This window comes from Malaya genurostris, chromosome 2 (genome assembly GCF_030247185.1).
Source record: "Malaya genurostris strain Urasoe2022 chromosome 2, Malgen_1.1, whole genome shotgun sequence".
NCBI classification, from domain to species: domain Eukaryota; kingdom Metazoa; phylum Arthropoda; class Insecta; order Diptera; family Culicidae; genus Malaya; species Malaya genurostris.
Window position 1 is genome coordinate 113730883 of NC_080571.1, and position 23105 is coordinate 113753987.

At 37.4% G+C, this 23105-nt stretch overlaps 1 protein-coding gene across 1 annotated transcript in view; it reads right to left on the reverse strand.

Annotated features, from left to right (window-relative positions):
- The window catches only part of LOC131427991 (alpha-tocopherol transfer protein-like), a 78923-nt gene extending 56498 nt beyond the window's left edge, over positions 1-22425 (reverse strand). Inside the window, exon 1 of the mRNA XM_058591616.1 lies at positions 22267-22425. The gene's annotated coding sequence lies outside the window, so the exon portion shown is untranslated. The remainder of the gene's footprint in view (positions 1-22266) is intronic.
- Between the last annotated feature and the right edge of the window lie 680 nt (positions 22426-23105).

The following is a 23105-nucleotide window of genomic DNA, read 5'->3' on the forward strand; positions in this document are numbered from 1 at the left end:
ACGCATGTCCAAACGACATGATCAATATCTCGATAACCTTCGCCACAAGCACAATGATTAGTCTCGGAGAGCCCAATTCGAAGGAGATGTGCATCTAACGTGTAGTGATTGGACATGAGTCTGGACATCACACGAATGAAATCTCTACTCACATCCAGTCCCCTGAACCATGCCTTTGTCGATATTTTCGGAATAATTGAGTGCATCCACCGACCCAGATCATCTTTATCCCAAGAAGCTTGCCAGCTGGCAAGTGTTCTTTGACGAGACGAGCTATAGAATTCGTTGAAAGCAATTGGTCTCTCATAAATTTCACCCTCAATAGCACCACGTTTGGCTAAAATATCGGCTCTTTCATTGCCAGGAATGGAGCAATGAGCCGGGACCCAGACTATAGTGATTAGATAATTATTGTTCAATATGTCGTTCAGGCACTGTTTTATTTTGCCCAGGAAAAACGGTTCAGTCTTGCCAGTCATGTTTGAGCGAATGGCTTCAATTGCACTCAGACTATCTGTGAAGAGGAAATAATGGTTTGGAATTAATGTGACGATTACACTCAAACTATAATGAACTGCTGCTAGCTCTGCTATATAAACAGATGCAGGTTCTTGAAGCCTAAATGAGGCCGAAACATTATTGTTGAACATACCAAACCCTGTCGCTTCTTCAATTCGCGATCCGTCCGTGTAAAACATTTTCTCAGAGTCAATATGCCTGAACTTACTTGAAAATATTTTTGGGATTTCCGTCGAACGTAGATGATCCGGGATTCCACGCACTTCGCGCTGCATGGATGTATCGAAAAATAAAGTTGAGTCAGGGACATTTAGGAGGCTGACACGGATAGGAATATATCTTGAAGGGTTGATTTCCTGTGACATATGGTTAAAATATACTGTCATGAATTTTGTTTGAGATCGAAGCTCGACTAGTCGTTCGAAATTATTAATTACCATGGGATTCAGCACCTCACATCTTATTAGCAGGCGTGATGAAAGCTCCCAAAATCGATCTTTTAATGGAAGAACTCCCGCCAGAACTTCAAGACTCATTGTATGTGTCGAATGCATGCACCCTAAAGCAATTCGCAAACAACGATACTGAATTCGCTCCAGTTTGATAATATGAGAGTTTGCAGCGGAACGAAAGCAAACGCATCCATATTCCATCACTGAAAGTATCGTTGTCTGATACAATTTTATTAGATCTTCCGGATGAGCACCCCACCAAGATCCTGTTATTGTTCGAAGAAAATTTACTCTTTGTTGGCATTTTGTTATCAGAAACCTAATGTGTCCTCCCCACGTGCATTTGGAATCGAACCACACCCCGAGGTATTTAAAAGTTAAAACCTGTTGGATCATTCTTCCCATCATATGGAGCTGAAGCTGCGCGGGATCATGCTTTCTTGAAAAGACGACTAACTCTGTTTTCTCCGCAGAGAATTCGATACCAAGATGAACAGCCCAAACGGACAAGTTATCTAAGGTATCTTGCAATGGTTTATGCAGATCAATAGCTTTGGGTCCAGTAACTGAAACCACGCCATCATCTGCCAATTGTCTTAGTGTACATGGGGTTACTAGACAGCTGTCAATGTCATTTACGTAAAAATTATAGAGGAGCGGACTGAGGCATGAGCCTTGCGGGAGACCCATGTAACTATTTCTGAGTGTTGCCAAATCGCCATGTGAAAAATGCATGTGTTTCTCTGACAAAAGGTTGTGCAAATAATTATTTATAACCGCTGGGAGTCCATTTTGGTGAAGCTTGTCTGAAAGAACATCAATGGAAACTGAATCAAATGCTCCTTTAATGTCTAAAAATACAGATGCCATTTGTTGCTTTTGAGCGAAGGCAATTTGGATGTCAGACGAAAGTAATGCAAGGCAATCATTCGTCCCTTTATTTCTACGGAAGCCAAACTGAGTATCTGACAACAAACCGTTCGTCTCGACCCAAGTGTCGAGACGTCGTAGAATTATTTTTTTTCGAACAATTTTCTGATGCAGGACAACATCGCAATGGGTCTATATGAGTTGTGATTGGAAGCTGGTTTCCCCGGTTTTTGAATGGCGATAACTTTCACTTGTCTCCAGTCAGGTGGAACAATATTTTGCTCAAGAAACTTGTTGAACAATTCCAACAAACGTCTTTTTGCGAGGTTGGGCAGATTCTTCACCAAGTTGAATTTAATTCTGTCCAACCCTGGAGCGTTATTGTTACAAGACAAGAGTGCTATAGAAAATTCCATCATTGAAAATGGGTTATTAATAAAACCATTATTTGGAGGAGATTCCCGTATAATGCTCTGCGTAGGAACAGAATCTGGGCAAACTTTCCTAGCCAAGTCAAATATCCATCGGTTCGAGTATTCATCACTCTCATTGCCCACGTTACGACTCCTCATTCGTCTGGCCGTGTTCCAAAGAGTGCTCATTGAGGTATCTCTTGACAAACCTTCGACAAAATGTCTCCAATAGCTACATTTTTTGGCTCGAAGTATGCTCTTGTACTTGGTTTCTAAAACCATAAGTTTTTCAAAATTCTGAGGAGTTCCTCCTCCCCGTTTTAGAAACGTCTTGCAAGCATTTTGTTTTGCGAGTTTAGCCTCTGAGCACTCTTTGTCCCACCAGGGGTTGGGAGGCCGTCTGTTAGTCGTTGGCCCAGGAAAGCGTTTAGTTTGGGATTGTTCTGCTGCCTCCAGAATCGAACAAATGAGGAAGTCATATTCTTCAAGTGGAGGGAGCTCTTCCATTGAATTCAAAATACTAGAGATACTACTTTGGTATTTAATCCAGTCGATATTTTTTGTCAAATCATATGGAATACTAGCGGAAGTAGCAATGCAATTGCTACTGCTAATTGAGATGATGATTGGTAAATGATCGCTACCGTGTAAATCAGGCAGTATTTTCCAGGTGCAATCTAGTCGAATTGATGTTGAGCAAAGAGATAGATCTAATGCACTTGGGCGTGCCGGAGGTCTTGGGATCCGTGTCATGCTACCCATATTTAATACCGTCATGCTAAAATTGTCACAAATGTTTTGTATTAAAGATGATCTGCTATCATTGTAAACGGAACCCCACATAATACCGTGCGAATTTAAATCCCCCAGAATCAATCGTGGTGCAGGAAGGGCTTCAACCATTTCATTAAGCTGTTGCTGTCCAACTTGTGCTTTTGGAGGAATATAAACCGAAGCTATGCAAATATCTTTGCCTTTAATGTTTATTTGGCAAGCAACAACTTCTATACTAGAAGTTGAAGGGATGTTTAATCTATAAAAGGAATAGCATTTCTTAATTCCCAAAAGCACTCCACCATACGGAGAGTCTCTATCGAGACGTATAATGTTAAAATCATTAAAATTTAAAGCTATGTTTGAAGTAAGCCATGTTTCGCATAAAGCAAATACATCACATTTTTGACTATGCAATAATATTTTAAATGAATCAAGTTTTGGCATGATGCTTCGACAATTCCACTGCAGGACAGTGATTGTATCATTTGCGACGGGTGATAAATTATCCATCAAAAGATACAAAACCTGAGACAATTGGCCATTGAGCTGATAACTGCTTCAAAAAGGTTCTAGCTATTGGAAGGAATGCCATTATGAGGGTCTTTAAGGGTTCAGATATATTGAATGCTGAGAAAATCCATTCAACAATTTCCGAAAACTTCAGTAATCCTGTTGGTGGCTGTGAAATGGAGCCCACTGGATTATTATCTTTTTCTGTACTAGATCCTGGATTGGTTTGTGAATTTGACAAACCAGGAGGCACAGTCTTTGGTTTTGACTTTTTTTGTTTAACACGGGGATTTTTTTTGAAGATGAAATTTTAGGTGTCTTTTTTGGTAATTTGGAGGAAGACTTCTTTCTCTTAACTGACCCTTGGGTAGTGATAAACGAATTACCTTCACTATTTTCGTCAGAGTCAGAGTCCTCTGGTTCCTCTAGATTTGAAAACCCGTTTTCGGTTTCCAAAGGGGGGACATCAATGACCGTTTTAAGCATTTCTGCATATGTGCGCTTAGACCGTGCTTTTAAAGAAAGCTTAATTTTGTCTTTGTGCACTTTAAATGCAGTGCATACTGAAATATCATCATGAGGACTATTCCCACAATAAATACATTTTTCAATTTCCTTGTTGCAATCATTATCTTTATGAGGCCCTTCACACTTAATACATTTTGGTTTATTACTACAGTAAGTAGCTGTGTGGCCGAATTTTTTGCAGTTCGTACAATTCATTACATTTGGAACAAAAAGCCGAACAGGGAGGCGAATTTTATCGACATAGACATGGGACGGCAACGCAGACCCGGCAAATGTCACTCGAAACGAGTCTGATGGGCGATAAACTTTCTTTCCCTCTTCATGAACTACTGAGTACAGTTGTTTGCACTCCAGTATTTTCACACCCTCAAGCATAGAGTTCTTGAAACGACCAACACCATGCTTGAGTAAATCATCTACCGAAAGACTCGCTTCGGTAACAACACCGTCAATTTCGACATCTTTGGAGGGTATGTAAACTTTATACTCTTTATTGAAATGTTCCGAAGAGACAATATCATTCGCGTGTTTCAAATTATTTACCACAACACGAATTTTATCGTTATTTACTTTTATGATCTCTTTGATTGAAGAGTATCGTGATGTCAAACCTTTATTAATTTGAAAAATGTTTAATGGCTTTGATATACGTCTAAAAAAGACTATCCAAGGCCCAGAAGAGCTCTCCTGATATTTTTTCGTTCGTGGGGGTATCGGATTCATGCTGGGATTTACGTCCATGGATTCATCCATTACATTAAAATTTTTAACTAAACTTTAAAATAAAATTTGAAACCAACACTACACAGTACTCAATCAAAAGGAAAAGAAAAAACTTCTACCTTGAAATTGTTGTCTATCTCCGTTGCACTGCCGTGTAGATCCTCGTTGCTCTAGATGTTCTTGTTGGATGTATCTGGACGTTGATACAATGCTGAAGCTCACTGTAGCGATAGAATATGATGTGATGCTACTGCTACCTGACATCCAGCACCACTCGAATTCCGATTTGCTTTCGTCTTCGCCAGCTGTAACACGCGCAGGTCACCGGTGTATACCTGCGTGTTGTATGGCAGTGGAAAGACCGAGTTGTCTTGTCTCCTTCTTCCTAATGCTCCGCACCGATATGCTTCTGCACCGAAGTGCCTTCGCACCGGTGTGCCTTTGCACTCTCCTGCTTCTATGTGCCTTTGCACTCTTCCTCTTCGATGTGCCTTTGCACTCTCCTGCTCAGCACTTGTGGCTGTATATTGCGGCCTGGGTAGAGTTTGGGAAACGCCCTTTGTTGTTTCCTTCACCAGCTTGGCCCAGCACTAGGGCTCTCTTATGCAGCACGACTATACGTTTTAACGGCTGCTGCCAACAGGTCTCTACCTGTAGTTCAACCGTTGTCGTATTTAACGCGTGTAAACCAACCAGCGTTATTAAACTGTACGCTTCTATACACAACCTTCTCGGTTGAACGGCTATTACTGAATGAGTGACGATTGATTGAACTGTTTAATTGTAGATCATTAGAAATTTTGGTTGCCTTGTTCCACATCAATGGCTCGAACAACCCTATGGGGATGATCCCTATAGTTTTTTACAATATCAGTCAGATTCGATCTTGAAAACAGAATATGTTTTCAGATTTAAATTCCGCACGGTAATAACTATCCAACAAGCCATAGATTGTTAAAATCCGTCCATTTTTAACGGAGATATCGATAGTTTTGTGTAAGCGACTTTTCACCTTATTCCAGTAGTAGGAGTTTAACGCGCTGTATGATAAAGAGATGCTTTGAATACGATTTTTAACACTGTTACATGCAATTTTTTCTAAGTACCAAAAGGACAGCATCCTTTTTCGTGACATTTTGCCTCGGATCGATTTTAGCACGGTTCGTTTTTGGAAACATAATCGTTCGAATATGACATATGTAAACCGAATGATGGCAAAGATGAAAGCATTTTCGAGCTGAAATCAATTTCATAATTGTATTGCTTTAAACTATTTACAGCCATAAATGCTGAAAAAACATAACGCCCACATACCATTCGAATCAGTTCGTCGAGATCATCAAATGCGTGTATGACAAATAATTTCGCTCAATTTTCTCGAAGGTGGCTCCACTGTTTCTACAAACTCAGATTCATATGAAAAGTCGTGTTCTTCCAAACAAGGTTCTTAAATTTCATTCGGATCCGACTCCTGGTTCCGGAACTACAGGATGATATGTGAAACGGAATTAAAACAATGTGACTCATTTTTCTCATAGATAGCTGAACCGATATAAGATTCAAAAGAAATCTAAGAACCATCTAAGATTCTAATGAAAAGTCTTAAGATCCTATAAAACATTTTGCTTTTCAGTCAAATCCGACTTCCGGTTTAGAAGATACAGGGTGATTAGTATGAAAATGTCCATTTCACAGAAATTAATAACAGTTTGCAGATTTGGATAGTCGATAACCAAATGAGCTTATTTCAGTTTTAGCGGTATTCAGTTTTCGATTCGAAAGGTACCCAAAAATTTAATTCGCACTGTGCTTTCTCATAGATGTCTACACTAATTTTCAAAAATTTTGAATCAAATGTAAACTATACAGCTCTTCAGGTGAATTTAACTGATTTCGACTTCAACGGTTTTCGAATTTCGGTTCCGGTATCGAATCGTTTCTCAAAGCTCAATCGTTTTCTCGAAAAAGACCAAATCGAATTTTAAAAACAAAAATTGAAATTTAAAAATCTATGGTCCCATTCAAAATTGGTAAATTTTTCCCAATTCCGACTTCCGATTCGGGAATTACAGTGTGATGAGTTTTTAAAATTCAAATTCGATCCGATTTGCAGTTTCGACATTACAGGGTAATGAGTGATTGAAATCTCAAAGTGCCTTTGAGAAACGATTCGATACAGGAACCGGAATTCTAAAATCGGTGTAGCCGAAGTCAGTTAAATCAACCTCAGGAGCTGTATAGTTTACATTAGATTCAACATTTTAGAAAACCAGTGTAGACATCTTTGACAAATCGCAGTGCGAATTAAATTTTTGGGTACCTCCCGAATCGAAAACTGAATACCACTTAAAACGAAATAAGATTATTTGGTTATCGACTGTCCAAATCCGCTAACCCGATAAACTTGATAAATTTATGTGAAATGGACATTTTTCTACTAATCACCCTGTATCTCCGAGACCGGAAGTTGGATCTGGCTAAAAAGCGAGATGTTTTATAGAATCTTAAGAGCTTTCATTTTAATCTTAGATCGGTTTAGCCATCTACGAGAAAAATGAGTAACACTCATTGTAGTAGTTCCGGAATCAGAAGTCGAATCATTACTTAATTCAGGAACCTTGTTTGGGAGTATACGACTTTTCTTATGAATCTGAATATGTAGAACACGATTCAGTCGTCTCCGAGAAAATTGAGTGAAATTATTTATCACTCACGCATTTGCTGATCTCGACAAAATGATTCGAATGGTATATGGGTGTTATGTTCTTCCAGCATTTATCAATATAATTATGAAATTGCTTTCAACTCGAAAATGCTGCCATCATCTGATTTACATGTGTCACATTCAAACACTTTTGTTGCCAAAAACGAATGTGCTCAAATTTCATGCTAAAATTTCATGAGCCGTGGCAAAATTTCATAAAAAAGTATGTTGTACACAGTCTTTTTGGTACTTAGAAACAATTGTATAAAAAATCGTGTTCCACGTTGCTCCCAAACATTGCTTTGTCATTCAGTGCTCAAAACTCTTACTACTGGAATAAGGCGAAAAGTCATTCACACAATAATAGCGATATCTCCGTTAAAAATGGACGGATTTTGACAATCTATGGCTTGTTGGATAACTATTACCGATAGCTGGATAGCTGAAATAATATTTTGTTATCAAGAACAATTGTGATAGATAACACATGGATCAATAAGTCCCGAGACTAAAGCAGAAACGGCGCTCGTAGTAAACCAGTAACCACGTCTTTCTAGAGTACTAACCCTTGCTTGAAACGGGTCAAAATTTTAAGTCGATCCGACCAGAAACAGCTGAGTTATTGAGGTTGGAGTAAAGTCGTTTTGTAGTTTGTTTAAAAAATGGAAAAAACCTGTGGAAGTCGTTACACCGGAAAATGTGAGTGAAGTGACAAAAATTATAATGAAAGATTGTAAAGTGAAGCTCCGTGAGATTGCTGAGATGACACATATATCATATGGAAGTGTATTTACTATCCTTCATGAAAAATTGAGCATGAAAATGGTTTTTTTCAACTGGGTACCGTGATTGCTTTCGATGGAACAAAAACAGCAACGAGTCGATGATTCAGAAAGCAGCTTATCGCTATATACTCGCAACAAAAAGGATTTCTTGCGTCGTTACGTGACCATGGACGAAACATGGGTACACCACTACACTCCAGAGTCGAAGCGGCAGTCATCTGAGTGGCGCACAGCTGGCGAAAGCCGTCCAAATCGTCCGAAAACGCAGCAGTCTGCTGGCAAAGTCATGGCGTCAGTTTTCTGGGATACGCATGGCGTGATTTTCATTGACTACCTCGAAAAAGGTAAATCGATCAACAGTGATTATTATATTGACTAACTGGTGCGTTTGAAGGAGGAAATTACGCGGTTTTCGCCATTAACACGGTTTTTGATGAAAGTTTAAGAAGCACTGTCATTTGATTTTTGAGAAAAATTTTAAAAAGGGAACAGGTTGTCTGTAAGAAAACGATTATGATAGCTAATTTAACGTTTGAAAGTTAACTAAAATAATTCACTCAACAATTCACGAGATCATTGACTGCCGTTCCATAAAATGATTAGACAGATCTTCAATCCCTGTCGTAAATTACACAACGTCTCTTCCATTCAGTTGTGGTGTATGATGTTAGCATCGTCATTGATATCATCGAGAATTTCGTAACAGTTCGGCTGAAAAGTTCGTATCGTTTAATAGAAACACACATTTTTTTGTCAAAATTCGTTTTTATTATTCAACATAATTGCCATCAGAGGCGATACAGCGATTATAGCGATCTTCCAACTATCCGATACCATTTTTGTAGTACGATTTGTCCTTTGCCTCAAAATAGACCTCAGTTTCAGCGATTACCTCTTCATTGCTTCTAAATTTTTTACCAGCGAGCATTCTCTCGAGGTCTGATGGAGCCGTGTTTCGTCCATTGTTATATATCGACGAAAAAAATCGGTTTTATTTCGATATAACAGCTCCAAACACTGCTCAGAATCATCAATTCGTTGTTGTTTTTGATCGATTGTGAGCTCACCCATTTTGCACAAAGCTTTCTCATATCCGAATATTCGTGAATAATATGTCCAACACGTTCCTTTGATATCTTTAGGGTGTCAGCTATCTCGATCAACTTCACTTTACGGTCATTGAAAATCATTTTGTGGATTTTTTTCACGTTTTCATCGGTAACAGCCTCTTTTGGACGTCCACTGCGTTCATCGTCTTCGGTGCTCATATGACCAGTACGAAATTTTGCAAACCACTTACGAATTGTTGCTTCGCCCGGTGCAGAGTCTGGATAACACTCATCAAGCCATTTTTTGGTATCGGTGGCACTTTTTTTCATCAAAAAGTAGTGTTTCATCAACACACGAAATTCCTTTTTTTCCATTTTTTTCACAATAACAAAAGTAGCTTCACTCAAAATGCAATATCTCACAAACTAATAATCAGACAGCTGTCAAATTTATACACGTATCTTTTGAAGGTTGGTACTAACTGAAAATGATATGGATTTAATTCTAGTGGCGCCCTCTCATAGAAACGATACGAACTTTTCAGCCGATCTGTTAGCATTGAAGAACTAGTCGAATTTACTAATCTCTTCAACTCTTCATCATATCGAGCAGTACAATATTTTATACACATTTGAATGATATAACTCTAGTAGGATTATGATTTACGCCGATGAAATGAGTTGACACATAGTAATACCTTTTCTAATTTGATCCATATTCATCTCTATGAATTCTTCCCCTTCAATTATGTCGCTGCGTGCATAGATCTTCATCTAATACCCATGTCTTTCCACTTCGTTTAGTTGAACATGACTATTAAGATCGTTAGTGTTTATTACACATCGCAACTTCGGAATTGAAAAGAACTTATTCTCAAGCTATATTTGCAGTGGAAGTGTTTATGGGTGGTATTATCAGCACTTCTTTAGTCGAACGTTCTAAATTGTACGTATTATCGTTCTTTCGAAAACCGAATTCATTAAACAGAAAGCATTAGCCATTTAGATTAATTTGCTTATCGTACAACGTGTTTCCTGAGTGTTTTAATTTTAATTTGTCTTCCAATGTGTTTTATCAAGTATGACTAGACCTTTCTCGTAACCTCAGGCTTTTATAGATTTCCGTTTTTATTGTGTTACATTTTATCAAAAAAAAAACAAACAAATAATCAGTTCGGTTTCACATCTCATCCAAGTCAGTCGATAAAACAAAACCGCTTACGTTCGGGACAGAAGAAGCCAAGTACAGTATCGTGTAGTGACCTTCGATACGAGAACTTGAAGGTTTGCTTAAGGAGCAAATGCATATTGACATTAAACGTATGCATTTACTTCAATGCAATAAGACAAATAATGTTGTTTACATCCAGTTTTATAAAGAGTTGGATGCAATTCAATTCGCAAAAGACAATAACAATGTGCACTATGTGCAGCATGAAAACATCAAGTACAACATACCAATATATATGGAAGATAGTGCTATAGAAGTGCGTGTGCATGATCTTCCCTCAAGCGTCACTGATTCATATATTCGCAAAACTATGTCCCAATACGGAGAGATTCTCTCTATCGAAAAAGAAAAGTGGAAGAATTTTTTCCCTGGTATTCTAAATGGCGTACGTTTATTACGCATACACTTGAAGAGGCCTATACCTTCTTATGTGATTTTCGGTCAAGATACAAGAATTCCGTGCAAATCACTTGTTACCTATGACAATCAGATGGCCACATGTCAATATTGCCAAAAAGCTGTTCACTACGGTAAGCCATGTGATAAACTGGACAAGGAGACAACCACACCAAAGGACCACGGTGCTTCCTTCACACCAACCCTAAGCAACCCCAGTACACCTATGACAGTAACCAACAACAGTGAAGCATCCCCTTCAACGAAACCATCCAACGTATCCCCTATAGAACAAAGTATACCAGCTGCAGTTAACAGCTTACCATCCAACCAAGCAGCAACTGCAAACAATGTACAACAAGGCGCATCTACAGCAACTAGCAACGAAATCAACAACAATACCACGGCAATGGATGACGAGACGAACCACGAACAAACTGCCCCTCAATCCTCGCAGGAGGAAAATGGAAGCTCCTCTCCCCCTAGAAAAAGGGCTACAACGAGATCCAATACAAAAAAATTTTATCTAAAAACTCAGCAAAATCGGCCACGTAAAGCTTGTACGCAAATAGGCCTGAATAAAATATATTTTAAATAAAAAAAAAACAAATAATCGTCAAATTTCCCACGCGGTTTTTTGCACGGTTTCCGCAATCAACACGGTTTTATTTTACACGGATTTTTTTAACACGGTACGTAACCCCCGTGTAAAAGGAGACCTTAGTGTATATAAAAAAAAGGTAAAACACATGCGGATTGATAAAAAAGGTATCATATCACTGCATGTTTTTTAATCAGATCCGACTTGCGGCTCATGAGATACAGGGTGATTAGTGTAAAAATTTCACATAACTACACTACACAATTCATATTAACTTATGGTCCCATACAAAACTGGTGATTTTCATCCGATTCCGACTAAAACTTTTGAAAATACAGGGTGATGAGTTTTTTTCAAATTCAAACCATCATATGAGATGACGATAACAAAACATCTTCAAAGCTGGACTCAAAACTATTTTTATTTATTCTTCATACTAATTCAAGGACATACGAACTATTCTTGGTCTTTGAATACCGTTACTGGAAGTATTATAAATAATGACAAAAACTTAATTTTAAGGTTTCATTCGATTTCTAACTTCGATTAATCTCGCAGTTCCAAAATTACAAGGAAATAAGTGATTGAAAATTCAAATTGTCATTTGAAACGAAGGTCATTAAAACAAAATCATGAAAACTAAAAATCGAAGAATATTGACGCGAAAACCACATGCTGATTGATATAAAAAAGTATCATCTCACTGCTAAATGAATTCAGCACGTTTTATTCCCTTTAATTCTTCTATACTTATATACTGTCACTTGTTTTTACTTGTCACAGTATACGTACAGATACGTTTTTCGGCACCCAACATAAAGCCATCATCAGTGTCAGAGTTCTTCATTTTTTACTTCGTTTGTATTTCATCGGGTTTCACTGAAGTATTTCATCGGGGGTTGACCGAATTTCAAATTTGTCCCGTATGAAGATAAAACAAGAGCTCGTACCTAAAATCTAACATTTTGTCTCATCCCACTCTCATTCTCATTCTTTTCATCCTTCACTTATAAAAATCCCTTCATAAACCTGGCTGCTTTGAGACCATTTATGTTTCATGATTCTGAACTGCATGTTTCGAATGCTATTGCTCATAAACTAAATCAGGGGAATGACGAGCTATGAAATTGGCAAACAACTTAAGCCAAATAACAACAAACCTTGTATGTTTTGTATCAACATTCTAGATTGTATATCATTCGAGAACATTCGGATTCAAAATTTCAACATCGTCAAGGCGACAGTTTATCATAGCTGGGCTCCTGATCCTGACTTAATAAGAGACGAGCACAACTGAACTCGTTATTTGCATGCCTGGTGTTATTCATGGTAAAGAGCGTTTTCTGCTTGGCTCGTATCCAAGCAACAACAAAAAAATGGACCGTCCTGCTGTACACTAAACGGACGACTTCGGTTGTACGTGCTTTCGTTTTGTTCAAGTATAAGATTCCAAAGTCATACCAAATTTTGCGCTTCTTTGCCTCCGCAATCGATCACCGTAATACGTGTGACCCCATGAATTGATCCGTACTAGAAAAAATGAATCTGAACACACACACACACGAAACGGCACTTCGAGCTATTAGAATAATCAAGCAAATATGAATGAAAAATACTGGTCATATTTGATCGTTTCATTTAATTCTCTGAACTTATTCCAATTCGTTAAACTCATATTGAAAGTAAACGTAATATAAACAAGGGAAGTGGGATCGCTAGTTGAAATTTCAATTAGTTAGCTCAGGGTCGTATCGCTAGTAACCCGGTAAAATTAGTTTGACAGGTATGATCACCGAAATAACTTGCGCAAAGTTTGGTTGGGATTTTTCCACAAGTTATGTTGAGAAACGTTTTTCCGTTACAATTTATTCACCAAAAACCTGTTTTAATCAACCTAGTGGTGAAATGATGCCTTTCCATTATTATTCATTTTCTTCTATATATTACAGCAGAAATTTATCAAAATACTTCAATTTAAAATCGGCATAGTGACATTCGGTTCATACAACCATGCGCTACTATGACCTACAATTTTTTTATGATTCTCTATGACGGTTTGAATTTTAGAATTAAATATACCCGTAGTCGCAATTGGATAAAACTCAGCAAATCATCTTCAATTCTTGATTTGGTTACAGACATGATCATGATCTGCAAAGTAGAGAAATTTACTAACCAATTTAAAGAGTTGGTAACTTAAGAAAAAAATATTCTTGAAATTGACATTTTTACACTAAGCACCCTTCTTCCGGGACCAGAGCTTACATCCGAATAAAAATTGGGATATGCTTATGGCATGTTAAGATCTTTAAGAAGTTGAGTATAAAATGGTAAAAATCGGTTAAGCCATCTTCGAGAAAAGTGAGTGACATTATTTTTACATGTTTTGGTGCATATTACCCTGTAATTCCGAAACCGGAAGTCGTATCGAAATGAGATTCAGGAACTTTGGATGGGACTATAAGACCTATTATTCGAATCCAAGTATGTAAAAATCGTTTCAAACCTTACATTTGATTCTAAATTTTTGAAAATCGGTTCAGTCATCTCCAAGAAAAGTGTGTGACAATATTTGTCACACACACAGTCATTTGCTCAGTTCGTCGTTTGTATAGCCTTTCTATATAACACCACCTAGTGGTGTAATGATGCCTTTCTCATATTACTTATTTTTTCAAAAATATCACAAGAAGATTCTGTGAAGAAAGTTTTTTTTCTATCTTGATTAAAATAGGAAAATTTATTTGGGTATAAACTAACATAACCTTTTCAGTTTGTGAACATAGAATAAATTTTCTTTATTCTATTTATTTTGGTCGTTCACCGGGGTTTCTTTATTTTGCATCATCGCACTAAATGATTAAACACACTTTACCCTATAGATTTGGAACCGGAAGTCGGACCAGGATGAAACTAAACAGTAGCCTATGAAACTATAGAAATTTTTATTTGAGCCTGTTTGCGGAAATCGATCAAATTATCTCTGAGAAAATTGAGTGAGTATCGTTTTAGAATTTTTGACCACTGGGGAACTTGGAACCAGTATAGCCGAAGTCGGTTGATTTAGCGAGTAACTAATATAGCCTACAAATTGAATCAGTTTTAAGCTAAATCTAGAAGAACCTTATCCTTTCTTGCATCGTCGCTCTAAATTACGGTGTGCGATTTTAAACACATTTTACCCGATGAACTGTGTCGAATGATATAAAATACTTGGGCCAATTTTCACTATTATCTATTTTTCAAAAGATTTTAACTTTCTATATGGCAAAGGCAATAAATGTACTTTAATAGAAAAGCATCGTTATCATGATTTTGTAATAACGCTAACAAGTAGGTACAAATTGAATCAAAGAATTAGAAATTTACATTTTTTCACCTGAAAAATATAAATTTTAATGTGGTAACGCTGCACGCTAAACGAAATTGAACAAACCATGCTGCGAACGGAGCCAAGCCGCACGTACCGACGCGTACCAGTTTTGCATCGTCATTTTGAATTTGAATGTTTCGACACTCATCGCCCTATAATTTCGGAACCGGAAGTCGTATCTGGATGAATTTGCACAGTATCTTTGAAGACAATGGGAGCTTCAAATTGAATCAGGATTTGTGAAAATCGGTTTATCCGTTGCTGAGAAATCCAAATGAGTTCCGTTTTTTGAAGCTTTTCTTCACTATTATCGGTGCTTTCGGTAGTGGAAACCGGGGACTAATAGTCCAAAAGTAGTTTTATATATTCACTAACTAACAAGATCTGCCAACTGGATGAGCAGTAAGTTTCATGAAAATGTGCACCTCGTTTTGCCATCGCTTGAGAAAAAATACTCATGAAATTGAAAATTTTCACAAATCGCACTTTAATACCGGAACCGAAAGTAGGATCTGGATCAACTTTTCGGGAATATTTCGAAGAAGTTTAAGACCTATTTTTGCTTCTTAGTTTGTAAAAATCTTTTGAGAAATTTCCGAGAAAATTGAGTGCCCATTTTTTACTAAATTTGCACATATTTCCTTGTAATTCCGGAACCGGAAGTCTAAATGGAATGCAAGAAAATTGTATGAGGCCATAAGACCTTTCATTTGAATCTACGTTTGTGAAAATCAGTTAAGCCATCTCTAAGAAAATTGAGTGACATTGTTTGTCACATACATATATACACACACAGACATTTTGTGATTTCGACAAACCGAGTTGTAAAGTCTGTTTTCACAGCGATTGCATAGCCTTTCTATATGAGAAAGGCAAAAACAAAAATACACTCGGAGATGGATATACCATGATGAATAAGTAGATTCTTTTCAAACTGCCTGCTCTAGATCGATACCCAAACCTACAAATAATGTTCGCCTATAATTTTGACCTGAGTGGTGAATGATCCACAACATTTTAAAAACTTGAGAAAATACCTGTTTTCATCAATCCGCATGTGTTTTTGCATGAATATTTGTCATTGTCAAAAATTTTCGTATTGTATAAAGGCATTAAGTTTGATTATTAATAATAAAAATTTCTGATTTCTTTCACATTTTTTGAAAATTTTCATTTCTTCTAAATTTTAACCTTAAAAAATTGTGGTTAGGAAGAATGAAATATTTTGATAGCATTTCACATCAACTTTTCGTCTGACAGATGGGTTCAGCCAGACCTTTTTCGTTTTTATCCTTAAGTTAACATATTATGTGTAAAGGTCTGATCAGACCTAGAAGTCAGACCGAAGGTATAAAAATATCTATTAAACGGAGAGTTGATGAAAGTATTTTTCTGAGATCTACGTCCCTATGTTCTGTACATACACACACACAGGTGGGGGATTGGGCTCGGGTGTAACGGAGTTCGATTTGTTCAATCAACATCTAATATAATTAAATATTGAAACAGCTTAGAGCCCAATTTAGAAGATTTTTCTAATTTTTCGTACTGTCATATTAAGTGATGATTTGAAATTTTAGTCACTCAGTCACTCAGTCACCCTGTGATTTCGGAACTGCACGTCCGATTAAAAAAAATGAGCATTCCAGGTCCACTTTAGAGTTTTTGGTCATTATTTAGGGTATTTCCATAACTGGTATTCAGGCACCAGTATAATCCAAAACGGTAAGTATGGCCAGGGGCATATTTTTCCAAATTATAAATTGGGAATTGCAGCAGAAGGTTGAATCTACACAACGGCATAGATTACTTGGGATGTTTTTTCAAATACAAATGTAACCGGTTACCCCAGTCTCCCCTATATCATGAAAAATCTTTTCTTTAGATTTAGATTTTTAAGTCAATTAAAAAATGCATAACTTACAACAAACGACTTTACAACCAATAGTGTTAAAGTACTAATCAGAGCGGCATTACAATGGACAGAATTCAAATATCAGCAAAAAGTTCAGTAAAAAACGAGCTGAAACCACCTAGCAGTGAGATGATACCTTTTTTATCAAGCCGCTTGTGATTTTTGCATGAATATTATTCGGTGTGTTGAGGTTTCATGAAATTATTTTGATGGTCGTCGTTTCAAATGACAGTTTGAAATTTCAATCACTCATTACCCTGTAATTTAGGTACTGCAAGTCGGATCGAAAAAAAAATAGTATGATACCACAAAATTAATCCTGTGAATCTAAACGTGGGAAAATCGATTAAGAAGTCCATGTCGCTGTGAGTTCCACTGGTTTTTTTGGTAATTTTGGTGAGGGGTTTTGGTCATTGTTTACTGTACTTCCTGAACTTCCGGTTACGGGACCAAAAAGCAAAGCCAATATATTACATTCCTTATGTAGAATTTAGTCTTTATGTTTCAACAGACTTCGCAGACGATTCTTAGCATTCAAAATCATTGAATGACTAGTACTACGATTCTACTTACACTAAAAACCCTTTCAGCATAAGTCAAAAAGGTTCGTATGGCCATGAATTAACACGTCGGCAAAATTGGAATAGTTTTGAGCTCAATGACGGTTTGAATTTTTTAAAAACTCGTCACCCTGTAATTCCAGAGTTGGCAGTCGGCATCGGATAAAATTCATCAATTTAGTATTTTAATGGGATTTTTTGTTTATGAAATTCGATGGGGCCTATTGAACTATTCCGGAACCTTTTGGTACCGGGATTCGAAAATCTGTGTAGCCGAAGTCAGTTAAATTCACGTAAGGGTTGTTTTACAATGGATTTGATGTTTTGTTGCCATCTTTGAGAAATCGTAGTGCATTCCAAATGAAACTTAGTGGTACATTCCGGGATCGCAAACCGAATACTGGTAGAACATAAATAAGTTTATTTGGTCATGGATTAGTAAAATCTGCAAACCCGATAAGCCCGATTAATTTATGTGGAATTAAGATTTTTACACTAATCACTCTGTGACTTCGGAACCAAAAATACGATCTAATAAAAAACAAGAAGTATTCAAGATATCCTAAGACATCTCTTAAACGATTTTGATTGGCTCTTTTCGGCAAGCTTTAACTGGGACATCTAAGACATCTTATTTGAATCTGATATGGAGAAAATCGGTCACACCATCTCCGATAAAATTGAGTGAAATTTTTTGTCACACACATATGCCGAAATCGACGAACTAATTCGAATGGTCTATGGATGCAAGAAGTTATGTTCTTTCAACAACCATTGCTGTAAACAGTTTAAATCAATATAAATATGCCATTTTTCTAATACATATGTCATCTTCGACCGATTATGTTTCCAAAACCGAACCGATAATCGTTTCCCTTTGCTTCCAACCATCGCATTATCATACTGCTGGTATAAGTAGAAAAGTTCCTTGAGCAAAAATATCGATATCTCCGTTAAAAATGGAAGTATTTTAACGATCTATGGTTTGTTGAATATCTATTATCGAGTGAAATCTAAGTCTCAAAACATATTTTGATTACAAGGACTAACATTAAATAGCATTTAGGCGCCGTGGAGAGTTTTTATTAGTGACTAGCTTGATTAAAATCGATCCAGCCATCTCTGAGTTTTCGACCTCTTTGTTAAAAGTTTACTTTTCTGATTTTTTCCGCGCATTTTACCCCTTTACTCCAGAACCTCAAGTCGGATCCAGATAAAATTCGGCTATGGATTTTTATTTGAATTTAATTAGTTAAGCGGTCTCTGAGAAAATAGAGAAATTTCATGCCCATGAAATTCGGGAGCGGGTCATTTCACCGAAAGCCATTTCGCCGAAAGTCGTTTCGCCAAATGCCATTTCTCCGAAAGTCGTTTCGCCGAATGCCATTTCGTCGAAAGTCGTTTCGCCGAATAGGTCATTTCGCCGAAAGTGGTTTCGCCGAAAGGGTAATTTCGAATACATCATTTATTTTTTTGTGTTACTATGCCTCCTGTATAACTGATGTAGCGCAGCCACATAACCGAAGCCAAGATGGCTCGGCGGCATAAAGCCGTCGGAAGCGGCGGCCTCTTGTATACAAACCTGTAACCGCATCGTTTGCCCGGTCTATCAAAGCTAGTTTTCAAATCGATGTGACAAAGCCGCATTAGATATTTTTTCACTTAGTAAACGGAAAATACCACATACATTTGCTTGGTAGATACACATATGCAATTGATTTGATGCTTAGTGACTAGTAGTCAACAAGTTTCCTTGGGAACTCCTTCCTGAGGTTCATGAATCAATCTTTAGTCCAGAGTACAATTGTAGGTCAAAAACCGGGCGTTGACGTATTATCATTCATTTGTGTTTATTTTAAATCAATATAAATTAAAAAATTAAAAATTTAAAAATCAATTAAAGACAATTGCAGAAATGCGCGAAATGACCCTTTCGGCGAAATGACCCATTCGGCGAAATGACTCTTTCGGCGAAATGACTTTCGACGAAACGGCTTTCGGCGAAATGACATTCGACGAAACGGTTTTCGGCGAAATGACCCTGATCCATGAAATTCAATAGCAGGCTCTAAGATTAAGATATGTTTCATTTGAATCTAAGTTTGTGAGAATTCGTATAACCAACTCCAAGAAAAGCGACTACGTATTTTGTACACACACCTACAAACTGATATTTGCTAATCTCGAAGAACTGAATCAAATGGTACATGACGATCGATTCGAAAGTTAATTTTCTCAGTGATTGTATAACCTTTATATATAAGAAAGGTAAACAGGTTTCAGCTCACTGCACAAAATGTCATGAAAAGGATGCTGTACACTATCTTTTAGGTGTTGTACACAGTTTTTTAAGTGCATATTAAAATCGTGTTTCACTTTGTTTCCAAACATCGATTTAGCATGAAACGCTGAAAACTCCTTTTACTGGTATAGAGAGAAAAAATCATTTTCACAAAAATGCCAATCTCTGATTTAAAAATGGACGGATTTCTAAATTTTGGAATCTGTTTTGTTTTTGAGGACAATTGTGACAGATATTGTCAAAAAAATTTAAATTTTCACTTACAACTTGATATAATTCTAAAAATAAACAACGGATCAAAGAACGAAAACAATAACGTTCTGACTGATAAAAAGACCTTCCATTTGCAACCAGTCCGATCAAAATCGGTTCAGCCATCTATGAGATCTATGCCTATTTATTCTGTACACAAATACAGACACACACACAGGCAGTTACTCCGTTCGTCGAGCTGAACCGATTGGTATATGACTCCGGGCCTCGGAAATTTTTTCCAAAGATTGAGCAAATTTTATACCTATTTTTATGTATATAAAAAAAGGTAAAACATACACGTTTTGATATGAACACGATTCACGCCAAACTTTACAAAGTTAATCCATGGATCGAAATAATTGCTGGTTTATAAAATATTTAAGTCGTTTGGTCTAGCCGCGGTCTCCACTACTATTAAATTTTCTCTAGATACGACTTCCGTATAAGGTTTAAGTGAAAGGTCTTATAATTCCATAGGATACCATTTAATTTATATCCCGATCTAGAATTCCAGTTCCTGAATTGCAGGGTGAAGTCTGTTTAAAATTTCAAACCGTTGTTTAGAGCGACGATGCAAAAATCGTTGTACCATAATTACACTTAGGGCATGTTCAGATGTGTTCTAGTTCTAGATGCATAATTTATGTCAGTTTGAAAATTTAAATCTAGAAATTATAACAAAATAAACTGGCAGCCTCAGCAACGTTTTATCAGTGTATGAAATATAGAAAAAATAGAACGGCAGCTTATACCCGTATAGCGTTTTGGCTACCTGGGCAGCCATGGCCACCAGACGGCTACCAAAATTGATTCAGTGACGGTTGTCAAATGCAATTTGACAAAACAAAGTAGCCTATATCTAAGTTAGCCGAGCCTTTTCATCTTCTCACCTTCACTGAAAATGTCAAAGATTTCGATGTGGAAAAATCCTGGTGGATACGGTTGTATCGTTTGAGTTGTATATCTGGCAGCGGCGAGGCAGTCGGTCACCAGAATGTCTGCCAGCCATATTTTTCTCGCTGGCAGCGTTTAGTCAGCCATCTGGCAGCCATGCGTATGCGGGTACCAGTTTAAAATTTGACAGTAGAACCCTTTCGAATAAATAAAACTAAAACGGCTTGCTGGGGATACGTTTGTTTCAGTTTCAGTTATATTGTAGACCACCCATATGAATCTTGCAGTTGGTGAATTTGCTCTTAGCGATTGATCCACCACAGAGTTGTAGATAGTAATACAAATGACGACAAGTTGACTTTTAACTACAGAAAGGGTACAAATGATGATACTAACACTTAAATGGCGCATAATTTCGGTTTGACAAAATATGAAATTGATTAGAAGGCTTCATCTTGTTCAAATTTTTACCATAATCCTACTATGATGTTATATTTTGTTCAATGTTCCTCTCTGAGCATGAACCTTATAGCAATCCAATCTAATCGGGTTTCGATAAAGTACTTTACCACGCCAAACGATACAAAGAAATATTGAACCACTGGTGATCCAGTTTATGGCATTCCTACAGATTTACGTGCCGAGCATCATTATGGAAAAACTCCAAACTTGAACTCCGCTTGAATTGCCTTCGTGCGACCAGCAGGGTGGTTGGGTAGGCAGGTGGCACGGGAAACAGCTACGGTAGAAAATAACAACTATGATGATGGTATAACGGCAAATTGCATACGAAATGCATTTCACTTAAGCGCTCCATCACATGATTTCTCTTCCAAGCCGCGACCGTCGTTGCTTTTCCCACCGCGCACCGCAATTGTAGGCCGATGGCTTCCTTCCTTGCAATCGTTTTTTTTTTATCGCTGCAAAACTTGAAATTGCATCTGTATTGCATGCTTCAAGCTCTGTGGACTAGCGAAAATATCATCTTTCTTAGCTATGTCTGCAAACGGTTGCGGCCACTGGGGTGAATGTTTTCACTTTAAAATTCGTTATTTTCACTCTGTACTGTGCTGCAGCAATCCACACTCAACACTACACAAAATGCCAACACGATACGGGCTTTAATTGTTGGAACCACTGAAAATGTAATACACCTTGGCACTTTCTGTAGCCCGCTCAGTTCCGTACATAATCCCACTGGTACAAAAGTATAACCGTTCCAACCATTAGCAGAAATAGGCTGATCCTGATTGTTTTATTTTGGAACAGCAGTTTAATGTTAATACATTCTAAATTATTCTCCTAGTAGTAGACCATTTTTAAGCAGATGCATCTATTGAATTGCACAAACCACCACCAATAATACATTGCTGATTGAACCCAGTCGATTACGTAAACCCGCCATGTACCTCCAAAAAAAGAACTGGCACTCGAAAATTACGAAAATAAGTGACTCCAAATGAAGCAACACGCGCGTGCAAGCTTGACTTATCGAGAGCTGTATGTATGCCAACCAACCGAATGACGCGTGAAGACTGCGACCAGGCTTTGACTTGATGGAGCCTTAGACGAGAAACCTACATGATTCAAGTGCAAAAAACACTAATGGAAATAAGCAGTGCGCTCCCGCGTACTCGCCAAAGTACTTGGAACGTGGAACTCTCGCTCCCCACCGACTACTTCTCGTGTGTATGAGCCAAGCGAGCAGCTTTGCGTGTACCTTCTCTCTCATTTGTTGCACATTATTCGCCAGACATTCCGATTGAGGTATTTGTTTTGGTCCATGCATACCCACCTGGTCTGCAGGTCGTCTCAGGTGATATAAGCATCGTAATGAATATTATTTCACTTCTTCTCTCTAATTTTTCGCTATTTCGAAACGTAACTACGAATATATACAAAACCCAGCATACATATATCACCTAGAAAGATGATCATTTACATGCAGTCTTTTGTTTGTGACACGGTAATTCAAAAATTATTTTTTTCAGAGCGGTTAGTAGAATGAACTAAATCGCCTTTAAAAAAAATAAATTTTTTTTCATTCCACTATATTGAGATATTCCTTATCTATCCTTATGTCACGAAATGGTAACAGTATTCCGGTGTGCTTTTTGCCCCCTTCATCAGTGTATCCGTTCCTAAGTCTGTTATTAATCAGTTAGTTTGTAATCAATACAGCGGAATTAAATGGAATTTATTTTCTTCAGGAGCAATCGTGCTAACGGCTTTTGTAATTGTATATTTT